At 36.2% G+C, this 8975-nt stretch overlaps 1 non-coding gene across 1 annotated transcript; it reads left to right on the forward strand.

The window, feature by feature from the left end:
• Positions 1 to 5172: 5172 nt before the first annotated feature.
• On the forward strand, positions 5173 to 5367 carry LOC131071225 (U2 spliceosomal RNA). Its single transcript, XR_009112489.2, has one exon. It is a non-coding gene; the product is annotated as a U2 spliceosomal RNA (small nuclear RNA).
• Positions 5368 to 8975: the final 3608 nt, after the last annotated feature.

Below are 8975 nucleotides of genomic sequence, written 5' to 3' on the forward strand. Positions count from 1 at the left end.
TTATATCATTGCTTTGATATTTTTGTTAGGTTTCTGGCATTGATGTCAAAGGGGGAGAGATATTGATGTGAAAATAAAATAAAAGATGTATACATTGGGGAGAGAGATTTGTTTAGAGCCTTATAGAGATATCATTCACTAGGGGAGAGCTATTGATTGTTGGTTGTCTTCCACAGGGGGAGACTTGTTTGGCATTTCTTGGTACTTAGATGTTTTTCACATCTAGTGTTTCCATCAATGCCAAAGGGGGATATTGTTGACACTATTGATTATGTGTGGCATCGATGTTTTGTCATTGATGTCAACACAAGTTGTTATCGACAGACAGGTTATCGGTATAAGATCTAGTGTTACCGACAGAAGAGATTATCTGGTTAATTGTTATGTTGTATTGTTTACTGGTATCTGTTTCTACCGACATCTATTTGTTCTTTACCGGTACTTGATTTGTTTAAGGTTGTATTGTGGATTAAAAGTTATAACCTGTTAACAACTGATTCACCCCTCCCTCTCAGTTGTTCACCGATTATCCTAACAGGTCTCAATCCTTACTCTGTCACTCCCCATGCCCATAACAATAGTAGAAATCTCACACTTAGCAATTTTTTGTTGTTTCACCAGATGTCAACAAGTAGGTAACAAAAAAGGAAAGATTAAGAAAGGAAATAGATAGATGGGATGCATGTCGCAATACTAAACGTTATTACAAGGTATCATCCATATTAATTTCTGAATGTACCTCCCAACACTAGTGGCATGAAAAAAGGCCAGATAAGGTAAATGACACATTAACTATTGCCATCATATAATTAGAAATGAAGGTTTCTTCAAAAATATGGTGATAAAATAAAATTTGAATCCCTTGGGATATGTGGCTAGTACAACTATCATTATTATAAGGACTAGTCATCATCCTAATGTGATACTAAGTGGGCACTACGCAGCTAGCAAGGCATTCGACTAAGTGCCAAGTCACCACGTGGGCCCACCACTCTACTTGACATAGCCAAGAATATTCTTGTTGAGTTAAAGGAGCCACACAACCAATATAGAAATAAATCCATGTCCTTAGGGTGACCCAACCAACACCACATGAATGCTAATGAGGCAACGACATATTCATACAAGTCAACATGACCATCCAATTCAAAATTCTCACTAGTAATAATTAACCATTGAATTATGAATCATTATGGCTCATCCCAACCTAGACACAAATCTAGAGTAGAGAAGGGATCCAGGCAACCCAAACATCAAATTTATTAACCATCATAGCAATAATTCACGTTCCACTACCCAGAGAGGAGTCTTTGCACATTTTTTGGTAAGCACCTGAAGCCTCACCAACATTGAAAGGACACAGTAGCTAGCCCCAGGGTAGTCATAGCATCAACAAACCAATGCCCTTCTCTAAAAGTGTGTTTCGGTTTGAACGATTAGAGACCCATAATAATTTTGTGAATGTTAATGAAAATGTCTTCCAAGGTCCAACCTAGAGTGTTAGAGCCTTTAAAAGCATCAATAATTAGTTTGGAATCACCCTTAATGATGAGGTGCTTGAAACTAATGGAAAAGGTGAACTTGACCTCCTAGAGAAGAGTCATGCCCTCCACCATATTATTAGTGTCAAGACTAATACCTTATACATAACTCACCACCATCCCCTCAACAAGGATAACATCAAAGGGGGTGGGGGAGGGGGGTAAGACAGACATTCCCAATGGGAAATAGAAATGTTGTCCTACAAGAGCTTATAGAAAATTAAAAAAACACCTCCCCTAAGGTCTTTTCTTCATCCCTGAAGATCTAATCATTCCTTTCTTTTTAGAGGCTCGAACAAAGCTAAGGAGGCATTTGCTTTCATAATCCCTTAATGAGGGGTGGTGAGAAGGTCCAATCCAATCATAGATAAGGGAAGGTAGAACTTTGTTTGTAGTCCAACTAATCTAGAGCTTCTACAACACATGTCCCCATACCTTGTGAGCGAAGGTGCAATGAAGGAGGATACGTGGGGCCATTTCTTCATCCTACTTACAAAGAACACATCTATTAGGAAATTGGAACCCATGTTTTATCCTGAGTTAGTATTTTACTGTGCATCACAATCCACCAAAAAATTTGATCTTAGGGAGGAGTTAGGAATTCCAGACTTTACTCCAGAAACCTCCACTATTTTCCTCCCTTTAATAACATGTTCTAAGACAATTTAACTGAAAAACATCCTTTGGAACTCTTGGTCTAGACAAATTTATCTTCCCTAGAGAAGAGGGGGAGCCTGGTTTGTTGAAGAACTTGCTACAATAAAGAGGCATTTTGTAGTAGGTGGGCTTGATTTTGACAACACATTCTCAAGTCCTTCCAAGAATTATGATGTGAAAGGTAATTTGAAATAAATGGGCCAAAAAAACTTTCTACTTGGCCCTTAAGATCTTTGTATATGGGGTGAGTAGCAATTGGTCAATCAATCAACCATATATCCTTCGAGAAGTGAATAATCCGACCATTCCCCACCTATAATTTAAGGTTCATAGATATTAATCTATGGATCTTAAGGATATTATTCCACATCTTGTAGCTACTTGGAAAGCTTGAATCAGAGAGGACCCTCTAAAATTTTTCATGTTTAAGATATTTGGCACCCATAATTGTTTCCTAATATTTATTATTTAGAGTAAGATTCCAACCAATCTTAGCCATATTCAAAGGGATTTTGAATAAGGTGAGCAAGTAAACAAATACCCCTCAAAGGGAAGTAGCAAGAAGTTGTAACTTGCTAGCATTACTATGTATTTTACCCTTCCAACTAGCCAATTTATTTTGAAACCTCTCAAGGATGGATTTCCATAAAGTAGGGGTGACTTCCTTCACAATAAGGGGAAGCCCCAAGTACACCCCAAGAAGGACAACACATTAACAACCTTTAAGATATTTTGAATTTTCCTTTTCAAACATTTGTAGTGTTGAAAAAGTAGATGTTTTTTTTCATAATTAATACACTACCCAGAGACCATGGCATAGTGGTTCAAGAATTTCTTCCATTTTCGAGATGTCCTAACAAATTCTCTTGGCTTTGTCCAGGGTTTGTTGGAGGGGTTGGGCATCCTAGGGTTTTCCTCAGGCATTTCATCATTTAACTTTGGCTATGGCTCATGGTTCATATATGATCTGCTATCAATTTTATTTTTTAAATGTGAATTTGATAAAAAAAAAATGATTCATTTTTTTTTAAAATGCAAACAAAATTTAAATCTAATGGACAAAAATGAGTACTTACCTCTTCTACAACGTGACATCTTCAAGGAAATCACAAATCTTCAAACCACGTACATGTTTTTCAATGTCTAGGGTGAGAAAATGACTATAGAAAATGTGGGACGCAAGTATGAAAAATAAACAAGGTTTTTTCTTTTTATAACTTAAAATTTGAAAAACATATATATGTTTTGCTTAATAAGAAAAAAATGTACATGTTATGCTTATTTATCATAATAGGTACATGTTAAAGCTTGGAAAATTTGAGCCATGTAACACATACGTGGTATTTGAATTTCTTCAAAATATGAACGTGTTTTGCTCATTTTTTGGCATTTAGCGACTTTTTTGTGCCCCATATTGGTGCACAAGCCCAAATATCTCTCGCTTTCTACCCCTCTTCTCTCCTCTACCTATATCCTTCAGTCCCCTCCCCACCCACACTCTCTCTCTACCTATGTCTCTCCCCCTTTTACCTAACTCTCCCCCTTTCTCTTCATCCCTCTCCATCTCTCCCCATCTCTCTCTCTCTCTCTCTCTCTCTCTCTCTCTCTCTCTCTCTCTCTCTCTCTCTCTCTCTCTCTCTCTCTCTACCTTTATCTTCATCTCTCTCCTCTATCTCTACACATCTCTCTCTCTCTCTCTCTCTCTCTCTCTCTCTCTCTCTCTCTCTCTCTCTCTCTCTCTCTCTCTCAATATTCATATTGAAGAAATATAATAGATTTAGTTTGCAAGAGTCTACTTTTAAACTATTACTAATCTACTTTTAAGTTGACAAGCCCTATGGGACTACCTCGTACTCCTTGTAGGAGGTACCTAACTACACTACAAACGAGGCGTACATACCTTACCCCCTTGTGGGATTTGAACTTGTGACCTCTCTTTCAAGAGTACAAGTTCTCCACCACTAGGCCAACTCAAGTTGTACAAGCCAACTCCGGTTGTACGATTAAATAACTATTTTATTTTTCAAGAGTAATGCAATATAAAGATTGTTTTTAATATATATCCAAACAAATTTATAAATTCAATGTATGATTAAGAAATTATTATTTTTTAATATTTTTTAATGTAAAATTTTATATAAAGGTTTTTGGAGAGACTTTTTACTTTGTGTAATTTTGTTGAGAGGTATTTTTAGTGAGCATCAACATATATAGTATGACCTCCATTTGATGATTGTTGTTCTATTTTTATTTTGATGTAATATGATCTTTAATTCAATAAAAAAAAAACAAGTATGATTATATTTCAATATTTTTATGTATACAATCATATTTATTAATGTCACTTAAAATACTCATCAACAAAACTACACAAAGCAATATGATCTTTAATCCAATAAAAAAAAAAAATGATTATATGTCAATATTCTTATGTATACAATCATATTTATTAATGTGACTTAGAATGCCTCTCAACAAAATTACACAAAGTAATATAATCTTTAATCCAATAAAAAAACAAGTATGATTATATTTCAACATTTTTATGTATACAATCATATTTATTAATGTCACTTAAAGTACCTCTCAACAAAATTACACAAAATAATATGATCTTTAATCTAATAAAAAAACAAGCATGATTATAGTTCAATTTATGTATACAATCATATTTATTAATGTCACTTAAAATACTCTCAACAAAATTACACAAAATAAAATATCTTTCCAAAAATCTTTATATAAAAATTTTCATTATAATTTAAGAGTTTTTGTAAAAAAATTCTATTCACAATATTTTTTTTTAATCTACGAAAGTTGCAAACACATATATGCGAGTCATATCTAGGGTTACCTCTCTTATATGGCATAAATAAAGGAAAAAACTCCCAAGCCTCTTATCCCACATGCAGCAGGAGAGATTAAAAGGAAGAAAATACAAATATAAATAACGACAGGAGAAAATTTTTGAATCATACCTTTCTCGGCCTTTTGGCTAAGATCAAGTGTAGTATCTGTTCTTATCAGTTTAATATCTGATACGTGGTTCAATGAACCACACGATATTAAATTAATTTTTTGAGGGGGAAAGTTCAAACGGTAGCTTGCTACCAGAGCTTTCAAGCGTCGCTTCTGTATTGCACTACCGCAGAAGCCTGGCGCACCCCACAACACTAATTCAATTAATAAATGAAGATTTGTTGTGTATTTGAAAGGTTTCAGTCTAATTGAGCCATTTACATTCATGGGTATATACAGCAGAAGTAGGCTTCTATTACTTTTAACGAAACTATTTTAGCTCATGGCTATATGCATTCACGGTTTATATGATATAAAGTATAAGATTTATTTTAACTCTTAACAAGAAATGATCTGCTGCTGTAGCATTTGGATGTTTTTACCAATGGCCCTAGTTCAATATTTAGCTTAGAACAGAGACCCATTTAAAATTTCATTACACTATCAGATTTCATAGCATGGTAGGCAACAATGCTAGAGGAAGGTTCTCCCAGACCATCTCTGTCTGTTCAAAGGCTTTTATTGTAGATGACAATACCATACACAGGTGTATCATCAAGAATGGACACCTTTCATTTTATATTACATCTACTCATTTTCTTTTTGATCATTAAAGAAATCAATGGAGAAAATCATAGTTAATCACAATCACTGCTATGCTTTACCCTAGCAGGATTCCAACTTCATAGGAAAAAGATCTAAAAATGCACAACCAGAATTCAGAATATTAACATGACATTTTTGCCCACCTAGAGATCTTTTAGTCAGCCAATTCATTCCCTTATTGGACAACACCCCAACAAGGATTTATGGCTTTGGTTTTTTGAACCAACATAGATTAATACTACAAGCTTTGCTTGCAAGTATTTTAGAAGAGTATGCTCAGAACATTCCTAGAGCCTGTTAATACAAAGTTCTCCCATATGGTTAACAAGAAGTAGTCGGGCATGCCATTAAACAATAGTCAAGTGAGATAAAATTCCTTTCAAAACTATGTATATAATAGTCTAGCTCTTTTGAAAGGAAGCTAATATGAGCAGAGGGGTTTTTTTCAAACAAAGCCAATAAATTACATGAAAGAAGGCAATCCATTACAACAGAGCATGCTTACAGCAGAGAGGTTATAGTATGGCCTTTTAGGTTTACTGCACAAATCCTACCAGAAATTGATTCCTCTGTTTTAAAAAAGTCTCAACCCTTAAAAATGCATAAGACTGCAAATAACCTTTACCTGCAACTTCATTTAACAGGCACCTTTAACTTCAGGAACCTCTTTCCTTAGTGCAAGGTATTCCTTACACTTATTACCCTTTCTTATTAATGATGAAATAAGCTGCAGTATTTTTCCCAATCAGAAACTATAGGGATCTCCATCATTGAAATCTCTAATGGCATTATTATAATATACTGAAATTCCAATTTAACTTTTATCATCAGTGCAACTTAAAACTGTGAACAAAAGTACCACCCTGATTTTCACAGTTCATCCATTGCTTAGTAAAGTCCAGATGGTCATTCTTACCAAACACATATAAACAAGTATACTTATTTCTTACACAAAAACTTACGCACCATTACAAGAAGTTATCAATTCTAACATATCAAAATTCCAGAATCTCACACTAGGTCTTCTATATTGGAAAAAATCACCATGAGGACTTTTACATAGCCTTGATTGGCCAAAACAACTTATACCGCAACGAACTATTTACTAAATCCATACTTTAGACTATTTAATTCAGCTTATAAAGGAAACTACTGAACAAAGGCACAACTATAGGGCAAGACCCAAAGCTCCCCTTTATTCGTCAGCTAGCTATATAATTGGTCATACCTACATATCCCAACTAAGAATCAGAGGCTCCTCAATTCGACTAACAAGAAAATAATCTATCACTAAGTTATGATTTAGTTTTTATGTCTGAGATTCGAGCACATTTGGGTGATGATGACCGCACACCTAGAGAGGTGGTAGAGTGAGAAGAACTCTTTCCTATTAGTAATTGAGGAGATGTCCATTACCCTAGAGAATGTATGGAGGACTTTGCAAATTTTGATCTATGGGGAGCTTGTCAAATACAAATTGTTGATAGGAGAGTTGTACTTAGAGAAGATATTCTTGATGGATGACTTGCTAGTGTAGGGTATTGAGATGGACTTAGTTGCAACAATCACCTTTTCCCTTATTTATAACAAGGTTGATTTGTAGATTGCTGGTACCGAATAAAAGATCATGAAGGTTCTCTATTGGATGAGCTTGGGTATTGGAGAGGATGTTGGGATACAAGTGGTCTATTCTCAAGGATCTTGCGTGTTAGCATAGTTATACAAAGACATGCACATGATTGTCTATAGGGAAGGGCATAGCTTGGGATGTGGGGTCATATTGTTGCATATATGGGTATGGGAGCATATTTCTATGCATAGGTCAATGGCTAATAGGGATAGGGAGACAAGACATCCATATATTTATCTCTATGCAAGCACAATTCAACATACTTGAATGAGCGGCCTAACAAATTGGAGATGGGCTCTTGATAACATTACAGGGGTAATTTTGAGGTCGTGGTGGGATTGTGATGCATGGTTAGAGATGACAATCATCTTCCATACACTGAGTGGACACACTACTTGGTTGGGTAGATCACATGGAATTGACTAATATTTGCTTGGTAGAGTGCTACATTAGTTTAAGGAGTATGTCAACTACGGACGATTAGATATGCCACAATGGGTGACTTGGGAGATTAGGTCACAAGGGATGCTAATGGATGGCTTCATAATGAAGATAGATTAGCATGGGGCACCCATAGTTCTTTGGGTTCAACAACTACAGGTGGAAAATGCAAGGGTTACAAATGATTTTGCTATGTGGTGGGTCAAGAACAAGACAATGCAATTTACTGTCCTTAAAGGAGAGGTAGCAACAAGAGGAAGGGGTGGAGGAGACATAAGAGATAGAGGATTGAGGAGAAAGCAACAAGTGTGAGAGAAAGATGAGGTAGGACCATCCAAAGATGTGAGGGATGAGGAGGAGGATTTGATGGAGGTACATGAGTAGGGAGAGGGAGAGGGAGATGAGGAGGGGGGAGGAGAGGAGGAGGAGGATGGATGAGATGTATTAGTGTGCGTGGGTCTCATGATTTTGGCGTGGGATCAATTCATCAATAGGAGAGGGATGATGTAAATGAGTTGAGCACAACCAACAAACATTGGAAAGAGACAACATGTAGGTTGATTGGGATAGGTTGTGAGGGGATCTAGACAAGACATAGGTGAAGAGGGACATCCACTACATCCTAGTGGCATAGCGTGATTAGGTTTAGGGTACTCTAGATATTGAGAGGTTAGAGAGGATAGCCGAGCTAGTTAGATAGAGTGAGGAAAGAGTTATCAATAGCCAAAGCACATGGAGTAAGGGATGGGGGGGAGAGAGGCATAGTGTACAACAAAGAGAGATGTAGCCATGGGAGAGAGGGATGCAACCAATGTACAACTCCAATAGATCCAATGTGATTTATAGCATATTGAAGCAAAGAGGGATTCTACAAGGTAGGTTGGAAAGGGGATAGGGCCTTTGGTGGATCAATCATTTAGAATGACCTAGGAGGTCAAGTACTATAGAGGTTTATATTAGTAGGTTATTCTAGTAGATTAGAGGGTGTCATTCATATCAACTAGATCAACCAGGTTTGGTTGGTCAAGTAGGGTAGGCTTGATGTTAGTGGGAGAGCCCTAAGTTCATCCTCTTAGGGGTTT

Source organism: Cryptomeria japonica, chromosome 7, assembly GCF_030272615.1.
Source record: "Cryptomeria japonica chromosome 7, Sugi_1.0, whole genome shotgun sequence".
In the NCBI taxonomy this organism is placed as follows: Eukaryota; Viridiplantae; Streptophyta; class Pinopsida; order Cupressales; family Cupressaceae; genus Cryptomeria; species Cryptomeria japonica.